Below are 17,590 nucleotides of genomic sequence, written 5' to 3' on the forward strand. Positions count from 1 at the left end.
ATATGGGAAGGCTTTATTGGTTTGCTTCGGGTCCCCAAATGCTGCTTTTGCTTGGAAGGTTCCCTCTGTGATTTACTCCTTTCCCCTTGGGTCAGCTTGGCTCTCTTCCATTATAAAGGAGCCATTGGCAGCTAATTTATTTGTCTATCGGGTTGCTCAGAATGAAGCCCCTTTGAAGCCCTGTGTTTGATTAATGTACTTGGTCTTAGAGAAGATGTGGAACTCTGCAAATGATTTTGACAAATAGATCAAGTACTTTTTTTTTATGGGGGAATTGGTTTCTTTGAGATTCGTGAGCACTTATTTTCAAGCAATTTAGATCATCCAATTGATTTGGGAAGGTTTTTTTGTTATTTTATGGAGGAGATGGGAGAGAAGTCTACTTTAATTGGTGGCTAACTATAATATATACAATGTAATAATATATCATATAGAATATGTAGCATTATAGTGTGTGTGTGTGTATATATATATATATATATATATAATTTTACATACACATATATATGCTGCAGTGTAACAGATATAGCTGCAAATTTCTTCTGTTTTGGATTATAGTAACATTCGCCATAGTGTTCAGGATCCCGATAGTTTTTTCCTAGGCTGTGTTGCCATAACAAACAACTCCCAAACCTCAATTATTTAAAGTAACACGTGTATTTCTTGCTCGCATTGTTATCTATTTTGCATATTTTTGTCATGCTCATTCAGGGAGCTAGACTGGTGGAGCAGCCACATTGAGAACATTGATGATCACCTTGGCAGAGGAAGAAATTAATGTGGTCAAGTGGCATTGGTTCCTAAAACTTCCTTCTCAAGGTGACATTTCTGCTCGCATTTGTTGACCAAAGCATATCACGTACCCTTGCTAGGTTCAACAGGGTCAGAAGTATAATCCTACCATGTGCCAGGAAGGAGGGAGCCAAATACTGGTGAACAGCCTGAAGAGTTTAGAGGTAGTTTTAGGTAAGAGAGATAGTTTGGTTGGTTGAGGTTATGCTAGCAGCACAAAAGCTGAATTCTTTGTGTTGAGTGTCGTGAGGGAGCATTTGAAGGCACCTGTGACTGCATGTGATTTATATAATTTTATTTTCATTGGTCTACCGGAAACATCCGGCATATGGGATAATAAAAGGGCAACTTGAAAACTTATGTTTTTCTTCCAGAAAAAAAACCTCAAGTGTGAGGGTGGCCTCCAAACGAGTCTATGCAGGTAAATGAGTGATTGACAGTGTTAAGAACCCCAAACTGAAGATGAACAAGGGCACTTGAGCACACACTGTGCTGATGTGTGTTTGGCAGAACTTTGAAGGGGTTCTGACTTTGAGCTCGTCCCTGAGATCAGGCAGTAAATATGGCATGGAGTAAATATTCTCTTCAAATATGGAGTTCTCGAACAACGGCTGCCCAGCCTGCATTCTTACGCTACAGATAGGCCTTGGCCCACTGAACATGTGGCCTAAGAGAAAACTGAGAAGTTGGATTGGGTGAAATTTAGTCACATCTGTGTATAACCTAAACCTTATGCCATCAGACACAGATATTTAACTTCATGCCAATTGCTATGTGACTACAAATTGGGACATTTAAGAGACTGGAAGCTGCCAGTTGTGGTCCTTTATCTCTAACTCAAGGGATGGGTACATCTGTCAGATCCAATTGTATGCAAGGATGGGGCATGGCTATTGAGAATGTTGGCTGTGTTTCTCAAAACAAACTTGTTTCTTCACTGTTTGCTGCTCCCAAATTGAATATTTATTTAAAAAAAATGTTTGAGACATCCTATGGAAAATGGCAAAAAAGTTAAAAATTTAATAGTCTGATGATTATATGGATCACACTGTGCATGTGAGAATAAATCTTTTTAAATATCGAAAGACTGACCTGAGCCAGAGTAACAGAATTTAAAGAAAGAAAAGACAATTTAGCCTCGTTCTCCTAGGGTCCATGAGTCCACAGAACTGTGACTCCTTCCTTGTCCAGGTAGAATGGTCAAGAACATACTTTAATTCCAAAATTTGTGGTTATGAATTTACAAGTGGTATGAAAACCATTTGCTGACACGTTCTCAACCAGATGCCTGTGCTCTAAGGATCTTGGGCCGTTTGAATGATCGAGTGGTGGTTTCGTAGCCATTAATTATTGGTTTACCTCCAGCACCAAGTTCACACAAACTTACCAGTACGTGGTGAAATTTTGTTGGGCGATATTTCCTGCTTTTTCTGAGATCTCAATTCCTTGGCTCCCTCTTGTACTCCGGGCTTTGGCTTCACATGAATTTTCCCAAGTGCCAACAGAGCACTTTTGCCAAAATTTCTGACTCTTCTGATTGCTTTCAGTTTTAGTATGACTTTAATAAAACTGGCCAGAATTTTCTCCCCTATTTTTTTTTCTTTTGTGCTTGAAACTACAAGTTGCACAGGGAAATAAGGCAATCGGAGCAGATATTCTTTTTTTTTTTTTTTTTTTAACATTTATTCACTTTTTGAGAGACAGAGAGTGTGAGCAGGACAGGAGCAGAGAGAGAGGGAGACACAGAATCCGGAGCAGTCTCCAGGCTCTGAACCGATGGCAAAGAGCCTGATGCGGGGCTCGAACTCACAAACTGTGAGATCGTGACCTGAGCCAAATGCTTAACCGACTGAGCCATCCAGGCGCCCCTATTGGATCAGATGTTCTGATTCTGGATTAGACTCTATGTAGGAGAATGTTTTGACTCCAGTCTCGGGAATGTGAGATGTGCTGTGGTTATGGTGATTCTGAGATGTCCAGCCCAGTCTCGAGTCACCCTCTGGTCCACAGGAAGCCCTCTCTAGGGCTAATGTGGAAATCAGGACTCTAGTGGTGGGCAGGTGGGAGACAGAAAGGGGCTGTGTAGTTCTTGGAGTTCTGACCCAAATCTCCCACAGGACCTAACCCTTAACATCAGTTGGAGCACTGCTAAAACTTAACAGATTGTCCTAGGACTGACCTGGACTGGAACAGCTGCTCCCAAGGAAGGTGAGTCAGTATTATCAGGAACCCTCATGTAACTGTGCCTTTTTTTTTTTTTTTGTCAGACCACCTGTACTCAGCCTCTGGCTATTGCCCGTTTTATAATCATATATCATGTGATATGATATCATAATCATTTATCAGCCACATTTTCTTGGATATGATCTTTTTAGAGTTCTAGAAATGGCTTCCTTTTTTCTTGCTTGGAGGATTTTTATTTTTTTGCCAAATCTCTTAATTCTGATAGAAGTAGTTACTTGTGAATCTCAGGCAGGTAGAGACTTCTTTCTGTCCCAGAAGAGGCTGATTTGGCCAGTAATGGTATAGGTGTGTGTGTGTGTGTGTGTGTGTGTGTGTGTGTGTTCTGTATTTCAGTATTGCATACCCTAATTCTGAATACAAAGCTTTGTTCCAGGCTTATGGATGCTCTGATTATTAGAAAAAAAATTTGGCCTCCCTCCACGGAAGCCCAGAAGTTAGGAATCTTTCAAATTCCTACTAACTGGAAAATCTAGAGACAGTTAAGTTTGGAAAGAAATTTCCTTTTTGATTCCTGCTTTTCCAGATTGAAGAGTTATGTTTTGGAAGGTAGACAAGTTTAAGGTTGAGGTGGTGCTGAGTTGTCTCTCTGTTAAGGCTATGGAGCAGGAATAGCTTGTAGAAATAGCCATCTTGGAGCCAAACAAAGATCTTTTTTTTTTTTAATTTCAATTAATTATTTTTTATTTATTTATTTTTTAATTTTTTTTAACGTTTATTTATTTTTGAGACAGAGAGAGACAGAATGTGAATAGGGGAGGGGCAGAGAGAGAGGGAGACACAGAATCTGAAACAGGCTCCAGGCTCTGAGCTGTCAGCACAGAGCCCAACGCGGGGCTCGAACTCACGGACTGTGAGATCATGACCTGAGCCGAAGTTGGATGCTTAACTCACTGAGCCACCCAGATGCCCCTCAATTAATTATTTTTTAAAATTTTTACTTAAATTCAAAGTAGTTAATATGTAGTGAAATAATAGTTTCAGGAATAGAATTCAGTGATTCATCATTTACATATAACACCTACTACTCATCCCAACAGGTGCCCTCCTTAATGCCCATCACCCACTTAGCCCATCCTCCCACCCAACACCCCTCTAGAAGCTCTCAATTTGTTCTCTGTATTTAAGAGTCTTTTATGGTTTGCCTCCCTCTGTGTTTTTCTTATTTTTCCTTCTCTTCCCCTATGTTCATCTGTTTTGTTTCTTAAATTCCACATGAGTGAAATCATATAATATTTATCTTTTTCTGACTGACTTATTTCACTTACCATAATACATTCTAGTTCCAACCTCACTGTTGCAAATGGCAAGATTTCATTCTTTTTGATCACCAAGTAATATTCCTTGTAAATATAGATACCACATCTTTATGCATTCATCAGTTGATGGGCATTTGGGCTCTTTCCACAGTTTGGCTATTGTTGATAGCACTGCCATAAACATTGGGGTACACGTGCCCCTTTGGATCAGCATTTTTGTATCCTTTGGATAAATAACTAGTAGTGCAATTTCTGGGTCATAGGGTAGTTCTAGTTTTAATTTTTTGAGAACCTCCATACTGTTTTCCAGAGTGGCTGCACCAGCTCGCATTCCCACCAACAGTGCAAGAGGGTTCCCCTTTCTCTGCATCCTCACCAACATCTGTCGTTGCCTGAGTTGCTAATTTCAGCCATTCTGACATGTGTGAGGTGGTATCTCATTGTGGTTTTGATTTGGATTTCCTTGATGATGAGTGATGTTGAGCATTTTTTCATGTGTCTGTTAGCCATCTGGATGTCTTCTTTGAAAAAGTGGCTGTTTATGTTTTCTGCCCATTTCTTCACTGGATTATTTGTTTTTTGGGTGTTGAATTTGGTAAGTTCTTTATAGATTTTGGATACTAACCCATTGTCTGATATGTCATTTATAAATATCTTCTCTCATTCCGTCGTTTGCCTTTTAGTTTTGTTGAATGCTTCCTTTGCTGTGCAGAAGCTTTTTATCTTGATGAGGTTCCAATAGTTCATTTTTGCTTTTGTTCCCCTTGCCTGCGGAGACGCATTGAGTAAGAAGTTGCTGCGGCCGAGGTGGAAGAGGTTGTTGCCTGTTTTCTCCTCTAGGATTTTGATGGTTTCCTGTCTCACAGTTAGGTCTTTCATCCATTTTGAGTTTATTTTTGTGCATGATGTAAGAAAGTGGTCCAGGTTCATTCTTCTGCATGTTGCTGTCCAGTTTTCTCAACACCATTTGCTGAAGAGACTGTCTTTTTTCCTTTGGATATTCCTTCCTGCTTTGTCAAAGATTAATTGGCCATACATTTGTGGGTCCATTTCTGGGCTCTCTATTCTGTTCCATTGATCTATGTGTCCATTTTTGTGCCAGTACCATCCTGTCTTGATGATTACAGCTTTGTAATACAGCTTGAAGTCTGGGATTGTGATGCCTCTGGCTTTGGTTTTCTTTTTTCTGGATTGCTTTTGCTATTTGGGGTCTTTTATGGTTTCATTCAAATTTTAGAATTGTTTGTTCTAGCTCTGTGAAGAATGCTGGTGTTATTTTGATAGGCATTGCACTGAATGTGTAGATTGTTCTGGGTAACGTTGACATTTTAAGAACACTTGTTCTTCCAATCCAGGAGCATGGAATGTTTTTCCATTTCTTTGTGTTTTCTTCAATTTCTTTCATAAGCTTTCTATAGTTTTCAAGCATACAGATCTTCTACCTCTTCAAAGATCTTTGATGATTATTTCAATTTGTTAGTGATACAGGCCCAAGATGCCCAAGGTCATTGGATTGGTCATTGTCTGAGTGGGAAAGCATCGGTGTCACTGCCACAGGCTGAACTTTTGTGTGCTTAGGGCCCTGCCACATCTTATTGCCCTTTTACATGTGGGATCTATTGGGAAAAGTGAGAAAGATTCGTGTAAATCTTCACCCCTGCTAGAAAAACAACTCCAAATCCTCCTGAGAGCCTGCAGGTTACCGATCAACTCCTTGTGGATGAGACACTAAATGCAGAGGGAAATGTGATTCTACTCTGTGTATTTAATGTGTCTGATCACACTTCCTGAACAGCTCCTTTGCTAATTAATTTGCATCTAGAAATCACCTGCATCAATAAAGAGAGACAGAAAGACTACCAGTGCTTAAATGAGACCTCAGCTCAGATCTCAGATTTGGTGTTTGTGCATGATAGGGCCTGGGAGGAAAGATCTGGAAACCAAATCCCAGTAGGATAAGTGGAAGAGAGAGGAGAAAGAAGACAGCTTCAAACAAATCTGTGAAAACCCCCAGGACCAAGGAAGGAAGACAATGTCTTCTGTGATTGTTACCCCAGCAACAAGGGGCAGAAGAAGGTAGGCACAGTCATTATGTGAGAAGACACAGGGCTTTCAGGTTGAGTGCCCTGGAAAAGACTCCCTTCTTATTGTCAAGATGGAGAATTCTTGCAAAGTGTTTATCTTCTGGACAATTTTATGAAATTTTCTTTTTGTGAATTTTCTATTCACTATTGTGCTGACTTTATTAAAAGCACTGTGGGTATTTTCAACAATGTTAGTGGGTTTTAATTTGCTTCAATTGTTTTCGATCATATTATGTTTGGAAATTATTTTGTACTTTACCTCACTTTTGGGAAAATTAAAAAAATTTTAATCCATTTTGTGAGATGTATATCTCTTTTGTCTACTCTGAAAGTCTAAAGGTAACTTCTTTATACTGCAATTTTGATGATAAAATAATATAATCTTGACTGACTTTATAATGAGAAAATCGGTAATATGCTTAAAATGGTTTTGTTTTTGTAAATTTCACATATGCAAGCTTTTATCCAACCTTATTTTGTTCTTTTATATTGAAAAGAAGGTGATCCTTCAAAACTGCCCACATCTCTAAAGCATTCATGGCTAATTCCAATTAAAGCAAACGCTCAATACCGTCCTTTATTTGTTATCTCAAAAGTGGAGATTTTGTGATAATTGCTGCCCGTTCTGTAGATGCCTGAAGATTTATTTCTGTCTTACTTTTATTTTTTATTATGTCTCAAAATCTTTCAAGACCTCAATCTCGAGCCTGGAAGGGGCTTTTTATCATTATCAAATCCAACTTTTTCAACAATAAAGGAATTTTCTTCACAACATGGCTCAGAGGCTGTGCCCTTTTCATGAATGCTATTGTTCACTGTGTAAAACAGCAACTACTATTATTTACTATTTGAATACTTAGGGTGTAGCTGGCATTGTAGTGGACATTTGTTGCTTTTGCCAATCTAATGTCTCTTTCCTTTTTTGGTAATGGCACTCCAATTTTCCTTCTACCTTCTACCTTCAGTCCAAGTTGTTCAGCTCAGGCTAACCCCACCATCTAGTGTAGGAGTGGGTACACGATCCAGGTGTGGCAAATAAGAATGATCTCTGGGGCTTTCACTGATGGATGCTTTCTGGAAATAGGTGCTCTTCTCCTCTGGAATTTCTCTCACTAATCATCGCATAAGGATCACCAGGTGGAAAGATCCCACCTGATGCTGACAATAATGATGATGATAAAGTAGTTTATATTTTTAACTCATTTAATCCTCCTCCCAAATCTATGAGGTGAATATTATTATTTTCTCCATTTTTATGATAAAAAAGCAGAGGCAAAGTGAACTCAGCTGATTTGGTTAGTGGTGGATCCAGGATTCTAAATATGGCAGCCTGTTTCTAGAGCTCATGCTTTTTGCCATTATACTAAAGAAAAATATGGGTGAAAGAGAGAAAAACAGATTCCTGATCACATAACTTGAGCTCTTGGATGTAAACTATTCCTAGCATAGCTCTGAATTTCCCTTTTGAACGAGCCATTGCATTATGTTTTTGGTTTAAATTGACTTGGGATGGATTTCTATTACTTGCACTTGCAAGAGCCCTGACTAGGGCCTGAAAGCAGTGGGGAAGTCTTGGATAAACTGTCACATGATATTTCAGACAATGCATGTAGAGAAGACTTGTTTAACAAAGCTGTGAAATGCTGGAGTAGCATTCGGGGCACATGTGATTGTAATCTGAGTTAAAGTTGCTCTTCAAATTTGTGCCTTTTTACATGTTTACATTAAATACGGACTGAATGTTTATTACCGACCCCCCCACCCCCAATTTACAGGTAGAAACTCAATGTGATGGTATTAAGAAGTGGGGCCTTTAAGAGGTGATTAGGTCATGAGGGTGGAGCCCTCATAAGTGAGATTAGCACCTTATAAAAGAGGCCCCACAGAGTTCCCTTGACCCTTCTACCTTGTGAAGAGAGAAGACAGCAGTTCATGAACCAGGAAGCAGGTTTCCACCAGATACCAAATCTGCCGGTGCCTAAATCTTGGATTTCCCAATCTCCAGGACTGTGAGGAATACATTTCTGTTGTCCGTAACAGTCTATGGTATCCTGTAATAGCAGCCCAAATGGACTAAGATATATGGTTAAGAACTAGATGCAAGTCATGAAGCCCCCATTTGTGTAGACTCTGAGAGAATCCTCATCAAATAATAGCTCTTTGTCTTTTAAATGTCCCCCCTTCCCTCCCCAGAGAGACAGAGACAGAGCATGAGCAGGTGAGGGCAGAGAGAGAGGAAGACATAGAATCGGAAGCAGGCTCCAGACATTGAGCATGTCTGCACAGAGCCCGATGCAGGGCTTGAACCCACGGACCATGAGATCATGACCCAAGCCGAAGTCGGACGCTTAACCAACTGAGCCACCCAGGCGCCCCTAAATAAAGATGTATTAATAACATCTCTATAAATTTAATCATAGGTATATACAAGATCTAAGAAACAAAATGAGATCCAAATTAGTGTATGCTACAAAAGATTTACAGTTATGTAACCCAATATTCTAAGGAAGCTGGTTTTGGGTTTGGTTGACCTAGCACTTAGTGTTGCCACTAGGATTCATTCTTGGCTTCCTACTTCTGGTGGGCTCTATCCTCAGGGCCTGTAAGTTGGCCTCTAGCATCTCCAGGACACTCTCCAGCCACAAGGGATATGAATTTGACTTCTTCAGCTACCTAGCCTGGTAGGGAAGAGAGTGTATACCTTGGTATTTCCTATACAAGGGGCCAAGCTTCTCTCTGACTTGGGTTAAGTGAGGTATGCTGATGGGCTTAAGCCAGTTGGGCTCCATACCCAAGGAGAGTAAAAAAAATAGTAATAATAATATTACTACTTATAGTTGTAATGACAATAATCATAATGGCTAATAATCCAGTACATATTATATATTGGCATATGTTAGCATATTCCATCCTTACCACAACTGTATGAGATAAGTACCATTAAATTCTCATCTTGCAGATGAGGCCACCAAGACACTGAGAGATAAAGTTGGCACAGCTGAGAAGTGACAGAACTGTGATTCACACTGGCACTCTGGCCATAGAACCCACACTGTTTACCTGGATGTGTTTAGAATCATGGTGAGTCACAAACAAGGAGTGTCCTACGCCTGATTTCCAACCTCCAGTGATAATCTTTGGCTTTTCATTTAAGAGCTTGTAAAGCCGTAGCGATGTTCAGTGCTCTGCCCTCCAATCCAAGCCTCCTTTAGGTTGTTTGTGGTGATCCTGTAAACCATGTAGAGTAGCCTATCAGTCTCTGAACTCTCGCACTTTAGGTCATTATCAATACTTCCTTGTTCTTACTGAAGGTATTGATAAAGCACCATACCTCTTGGTGTATCATATCTGCAGCTGTTTTCAATGATTCCTGAATCCAGATGACTGTTAAATACCCTTCTCCCCTGTATGTGTTCATGCCTATTGTTTGTATAACCACAGCAGGACCAGGACTGTGGGTAAAACTGGAAAACCACTTGTGTGTTGTGATGATATCTTTAGCTACATGTTTCATGATTTGATATAGAACAGGAGCCATGTAACACTTTGTTTGGCTTAATTTTCGTTTTCTTTTTTCCAGTAGATAAATTTGGCACATAATAGGAAACATTTATTTCCTTCTACTCTGGATATAAAAGCTTATTGTCAGATAAGTTGCTGCCTTTGATACCAACTTAAAAAAATAAAAAAGAACTATGTACCGTTTTCCCCCTCTTTCTTTCCTCCAAAATATATTTTGGGCATAATACATATTTTAAAAAATTTAGATATCACATTCTCTATGCCATGAAAATGTAAGATACTGTTACTAGGCCAAGTCAACTTGATGAATAACCTAGTATCTTGGGAGAATAATTATATTCATTTCTAATGTTCTTTTCTTCAGTTAACATCTGTCTCCTGCACTTTTCTTAGTATTTCTTTTACCCAACTGGAACCAATACAATGCTTAATCCTAAATTATTCTGGATTGAAGATCTTTTTTAAAAAATGTTGAAATTTTCTCTATGTTGTTGGGAAAAGCTCCCTTAGAGTAAATGTAGGCCTTCAAAATCTGCTTGAGGAGATGGTATTTGTGAAGCCTGATTAGCTAACATTCCATGGTTTTAGACCCTGAATATACTGAAATATGCTGAAAGAGGCAGACTCCATAAAATGGAGTGACAGCTCAATTGTCTTGATAAGCCTTTGTAGAAATATAGGTTTTCTGCTGTCTTTCCTTATGTCTTTCCTTAAGCTCAGAAATAATTCTACAATTGATGCTGGTATAACATAGCTCCTCTCACAGTTATGCTAGAAAAATCACACAAGCATTTTGAGAAATAGAGGGTTCTTCCATGAGGCAGTAGAGTAAGCCATTGAAACCAAGAAGGTAGGTTCTGCTCAGACACCACCATCCCCACCCAATGCCAGGGTAGATGTCATCATGGTGCAAGTTCTAGCTGACAACATGGCCATCAAAACCTTCTCAACCCAGTGCTCCAGCCATCTACCACAAACTGAGCAGCATGTGAAGTAAAATCCTTTTCCAGCCCTGCTCAACCTTTACCAGATTGAGCAAGTAACTCTTCCTGTGATCAAGGAGGAAGAAGAAAAGAGACATTGATCTTTTTATATGTTAGGCGCTGTGCTGAGAAATTTTGCACACTTGGAAGTGCCTGGGTGGCTCACAGTTGGTTAAACGTCCAACTTCAGCTCAGGTCATGATCTCGAGGTTTGCGGAGTTCGAGCCCCGCATTGGGCTCAGTGCTGACAGCTCAGAGCCTGGAGCCTGCTTTGGATTCTGTGTCTCCTTCTCTCTTTACCCCTCCCCTGCTCATGCTCTCTCTCTCTCTCTCTCTCTCTCTCTCTCTCTCTCTCTCAAAAGTAAATAAACATTACTGGACCTGACTGGAGAGGTTTCAAAGAGAAATCAGATTTTTGTCTTTGAAAGGAAGGAATACCAGCATAGTTTTTATGCTAATGTGAATGACCTAATAAAAAGGAGGAAAATGATACAGGAGATAGAGGGAGAATTGTTGGTGAGAAGGAAGGTGTTCACAAGCATTTGCAATGAGGGAAGAGATAAAAATATTTCTTCATGATGATCTGATAATGACAGCTTTATGTCATTGACATAAGTTTTCAAGTGGTTTGCTCAAATGGTACATATTACTGATAACAGAATCTTAAACAGTCTGATCCATTATTTGAAAGCTGGCATATCAAGATTTTAAATGTTGAAGGTAAAATGACAGAGTTTGCTCTAAGACTGACCTACAGTGAAAAGAGCTCTGTTGCTGAGAATTTGAATTTTTTCCCAGCACATGATAATATTCTTCACTAATCCCAGGAAAAACTAATTATGTATTATAGGGGTATATCTGAAAACCATATCTAAATGCTACCTGAAGAAATGCTGTTAGAATTGGATGCTGTCAGAGTTAGTTGAGAGAACTGGATCAAGTTGCTAACCTTTCTGCTTTTGCGTGTGCTGTGTTCCTTGACTCAGCATCTGACAGAGCTTTAAAGGAATCTTTGGTGAAAAATTCAGTTATGAGCCATCTGAAGATCCATCCTAGATTGCCATTCCTGATGTTTACACTTGTATTTTGGAATTTTAAAATTTATTAGAAATAGAAAATAGGAAAAAAAACCCTCTTATTTCCATGTGGATAGAAACTGATGTAAGTTGACATAGAGCTAGATGCTTTGGTGAAAAATTGCAAACAATTATACTACCTCTTGCTTACGTGTAACCACTTTCATTTTTATTTTTAAACTGTATTTTTATTTTTTAATATTGGATTGAGTCTTTGTTTTTTTATTTTTAATTTTTAAAAAATTTTAAATTTTTTTAATTTTAGAGAAAGAGCATGAGCAGGGGAGAGGGGCATAGGGAGAAAGGGACAGAATCTGAAGTAGACTCCATGCACAGCACAGAGCCCGATGCGGGGCTTGATCCTATGGGGATCATGACTAGGATCATGACCTGAGCTGAAATCAAGAGTCAGACCCTCAACCAACTGAACCAACCAGGTGCCCTCACTTCTTCTTCTTCTTCTTTTTTTTTTTTTTTGACCTAAAATTTGTAGCACTGTGTCAGCTGACTGCCCATTATGTGGTCTTCAGCTGTCAAAGGTTGGAGAAACCTTAGGTTATGTCATGCAGAAACATGTAGGCTTTGGAAAAATGTTTGAATTGTCTTCAAGGGCAATGGGAAGCTACTGGAACACATTAAACGGAGGAGTGAGATACTTACAAGTGTTTTTAATAAAGATCACCTAGTTCTTGTATTGGTTAGAGAGGTACAAATGTGGAATTAGGGAGATCAACAAAAGGCTGGTCTATGTGAGTGGTGATGGTGATTTAGACTGGAGTGGTGGCAAAGGAGACAGTAATACTTAATATTTATCGAGTACTTACTATAAGAATCATACGGAGTAGATACTATTATTTGTCGCAATTTTATAGATGAGGAAACTGAGGCACAATGAGGCAACGTAACGTGTCCAAGGCTATACAGTTATGAGTTTGGAACTTGGATTTCAATCCAAGTATTCTGATTCCATCATTCATGATCTTAATTAGTAAGCTAACTTGCCTCTCTTGGATAGACATGAGGAAGTAGATGAAGATATTTAGAGGTGAGAGCTAGCAGGACTTGATAACTGATTGGCTGTTGGTAGAAGGTGGAAGATAAGATGGAAGATGCAGAGGTGACAACCATGTTTCTCCCTGAGCCAACTGGAAGATTCAACATTTATTAAAACGGAGAAAGAATGGAGGATACATAGATTTGGAGGAGAATGTCAAGTGTGCTGTTTGGCAGGTACAGGTTAAGATGCCTGTGAGACATCCAAGTGAAGATGTACAGTAGGCTGTGCTCCATGTGGAATGGCAGCTCAGGGGAGGTCCGGGCTGGAGATATCCGAGGACTGGTGGTTCATTGGAAACTATGGTTGTGCTCTGAGTTGACCCACAAGCAACACAGTATCTGATGCATAACATGGGCCAGCAATGCTGAAGGAATGGATTTGTAGAGCAGCCATGGATCTTTGGATTTGGAACGTACCATACATAGTACTGACTCACGAAGTCTGCTTTCTGGCTGTTAGATGGTTAAGAGTGTTCACTCAAAACATTCTCAGGTATTTCCCGTGAAGTGAGTGGGAAAGAAGGGCGCTCTGAAAAAATATCTATTTTGAACTTGTACATGAATACTTAAAACTATCTGTTTAATGAATAGCTCTAATGATCTACATTCTTAGTTTGTTAAGAGATAAACTTTTCTTTTTTAGTTCTAGAACTCACCAGCATGATTAACCAAGCTGGTGCGTATTGAAAACAATGACAAGTTTTCTCATCTTTCAAGTCTTAATAACCTCATATTTTAAGAGTTAAGTTTAAACATTCTAACATTTAAAATAACTATAAATTTAAAGAGAAGTTGCAAGAATAGTACAAAGATCTCCCACAAATCCTTAATCCAGAATCACCAATTAGTAACATTTTTGCCACATTTGCTTTATCATGACTTCTCCCTTTATACATATATAGTCTTTCCTGAATCTTTGAGACTATAGTGCAGACATCATACTCCTTTACTTCTAAATATTTAAACGTGTTTCCTGAGACTGAGCTCATTCTCATCGATAGCCACAGTATAATTATCAAATCCAGGAAATATATCATCTTTGTAATACCATTTTGTTATTTGCAGTCTGTATTCAAAGTTCTTCATAGCAATTTTCCCTCCAATAGAAGATCCAACCGAAGATCATGCATTTCTTTTAGTCATTATGTCTCTTTAAGTCTTCTTTAGTTTGGACAGTTACTCAGCCTTTGTCTTTCAAGATGGGATTTTTGAAGAATATACACTGATGTTTTGTAAAATACTCCTCACTTTGTGTTAATCTGATGTTCCCTAAGGATCAGATTCAGGTTATGTGTTTTTGGTAGGGATACTATAAAAGTTAGGGTTGTGTTCTGTGTACCATGTCAGGAGGCAAATGATGCCAGTTTACCTGATTATTGGTGGTGTTAACTTTGGTCTCTTGGTTAAAGTGGTATTTAACCACTTTAAGATTCCCTCATAATAAAATTATCAGTTGTTCCTTTATAATATCAAGTAATCTGAAAGAATTAAATGTTAAGGTGATAGTTACTAAATCCACAACTCAAAACTTGGTTTTCTAATTGCCACATCCCTAGGAGGGAGGTGCCTTTAGGAATCTGGGAGCCAGCTAACTGAATCTGCCATGGGGATCCGTGTGAATTTGTTTAGTTTCTAACATGCAGCTTCTAATATTGTTAGAAATTAGCCCTCCTAATCACACCATAGGGCTAAGTTAGAAAGGGGTTGGTATGTGATCATATTCGTCATGTGGTTCCAGCCCATTCTGGTAGATAGAAGAAAACATCTGGTCTCCTACCTCCTCCCTACTGTGAGGCAAAGTAAGTACTACTCTACTACCCAAAGTAGTACCTACTTTGCCTCACAACCCAGCACTAAAGAGAGGTTGCCAGACGATTATTCAAAATATACATCCGAATTATTTTACATAAACTACCATTGGATTATCTTCCCCCTTAAGGATTTCAATATTCCTAAATCCTGGAATTGGGTATTGGCTTTTTTCCTTGTCTTTTGTTTCCTGCACTTATCAACTTTAGGATGCCAAAACGAACCTTAAAACACTAAGAATCTACTCATATAAATATGAAGAAATGTACACTGAAATTATTTTCATTTATTCTTAAATGGTTATTCTCTCAAGCCTGCAATCATCAGTTTTAACACAAATTCTGTAACAACCATGAAAACATGAAAAAACTACATACTTGTGTAAGGCTTTATGCACATTTTATCCATTTTTATTTTATAAACTTCTAATGAGTCATCCAGTATGAATTTTGGCAGACTGGTGTAAAATAGTACAATTCCGTGATTTTTCAGACCCTGGTAACATTGGGTCACATTTTGCCTTTGTTCCACATCTGCTCAAAGCTTATAACAAATTTATCAAAATTCCTGCTGTATAAGGACTGTTCTAACTGAAAGAGATTTTAGAGAATAATTCCTTTCAAGCATGAATATTTAAATAAGACATTTGTCTTTAATACCCTCCCATGAAAATTGGCTTCTTAGCCTTGTTTCCAGTTATTTAACACACCAATAAGTTCCACTTAAAACAATAAGGAAAAATTGGTTCCGTTCAATCATGTTGTTTCCATGATTGACCCCCTAGGTAATGGAGTGGACCACAAAATAGAAAGGAAAGCATGTCTCATGCTGTTAAGTAGTGTATCAAATCTGGTAAAAATCAATTTCCTCATTTACCATTAATAAATTTAAAACTATGAAAATCCAAGTTGAAACAGGAATCTCTCCTCATTTCGTCAGGTATTGAGATTGGATACTTCAAAAATATGCATTGCTAACATGAGCAACCTGTCTTAGCCCAATAAGAGACTGAATACTTTGAATGCACTCAGAATACTTTTCAACTAAAGTCAAAATTGCCAGAAAAGTTTTTTGTAGCCTTCAGTACATTGTGCTTTATAATAAGTCATAAGAAATTTTTTTGAATAGCATTTTTCAGACTGTCTTACAGTGTATTCAATTGCAGCAAGACACTTTTCCTGTAAAGGAATATTGAAAGACCCTAATAATTTTATTATGACATTCCTATCATCTTTTCTCCATGAAAAGAATACCAAACAATTTCAAATTGACCTCAAGCATTATTTAAAGCTAAGGCACAGAGGGTATATTAGGATAAAAGCTAAGATGCTATAATAAAGAAAGTGAAGAATACTGTAGCTTATAAGAGCATAGAAGCTTACTTCTCTTGTGCCGTAGTCTAATGAGTCTAGGCAGGGGGGCAGTGGGCTCCATGGAGTGATTCAGGGAACCACATTCCTTTCATCTTGTTTCTCCTCTACTTTCTCAGATGTTGTCTTTGTCTAGAAGTTAAAGCTAGGTTGTGGGCTAAGTCATGAAGCTAGGTTGCATTGGATGGGGGGGCAGGCAGTGGGGGAGAGGGAAAATGGGTGATGGGCATTGAGGAGGGCACTTGTTGGGATGAGCACTGGGTGTTGCATGTAAGCCAATTTGACAATAAGTTATATTTTTTTAAAAAAGGCAATGTTGTCTTTTGTTGTAGCTTGGTTGTGGGCACATGCATCTTCTGGTTCCTCAGGAAGGGAAGGGAGCGTGTAGAAGTGCATGTCCAATGTCTTAAGATGAAGAAATGATATACAAATAGTTCATGTTCCTTAGTCACATGGTTACTAAGTGTAGGGGAGGCTGGGAAATGTAACCTAGCTAAGCAGTCATGTACCCAGTGAATATTGTGTTACTATGGAAGAATGGGTTGATAGTTAGCTCCACCAAGAGGCTGGATAATTTGCCGAAGGCCACATAGCTAGTAAGTGGAAGAGTAAGTGGGAGCCATACCCAGGCAATCTTGTTCTATAAATATTGCCCTTGAATATTATTTTAGTTTTTGTTGCCATCCCAAGTGTAGTTATTTTTTATGCTTCTGTGGGTTGGCTGAGTGGTTCTTCTGTTGCCTGGAGTCACTCATGTGAATACATTCAGCTGGCAGATTGGCTCAAGACTGGTTTCAACTGGAGCTGCAAGTGGGGCACCTTGCTTCTTCTTCTTGTAGCTTTTCCACATGACTAGCTTGGGCTTCCTGACAACACTGCATTCTCAAGGCAGCATTCCAACAGGGATTGTTCTAGGAACATAGAAATAGAAGCTACAAGGTCCCTGAAAGCCTAGCGTTAGAAACCACACATCCTTACTTCTACTGCATTCTTTTGGTAAAATCAAGTCAGAGGGCCAGTGTAGATTTAAGGAGAACCTCCATAGCTTTATGAAAATAGTGGGAAACTCTAACTGCAACGGGTGTATGGGATGAGAACTGTTGTGTCCATCTTTCTAAACAATTTACCACAAATACTAGGCAATTCTACTTCTAATAATCTAGATTGAAGAGCACCTGGGGAAATCTGAGAGATCCTCTGATCCAGGTCTGAAATTCACGTAAGAGATATAGATATACGGAATTTGTGGTCTCCTATTTTCATTCTGCCCTAAGGGACAATCAGGATAGGAAGCATACTAGGATGGAACTAAGAGATTATGAAAATATGTCTGGTTCTGAATGGGTGATACACATCATTAGCTTTCTATGGTGTAATGTATTACATTTTGGGGTGTGT

The sequence above is a fragment of the Panthera uncia genome (genome assembly GCF_023721935.1).
Source record: "Panthera uncia isolate 11264 chromosome B3 unlocalized genomic scaffold, Puncia_PCG_1.0 HiC_scaffold_1, whole genome shotgun sequence".
Taxonomy (NCBI): domain Eukaryota; kingdom Metazoa; phylum Chordata; class Mammalia; order Carnivora; family Felidae; genus Panthera; species Panthera uncia.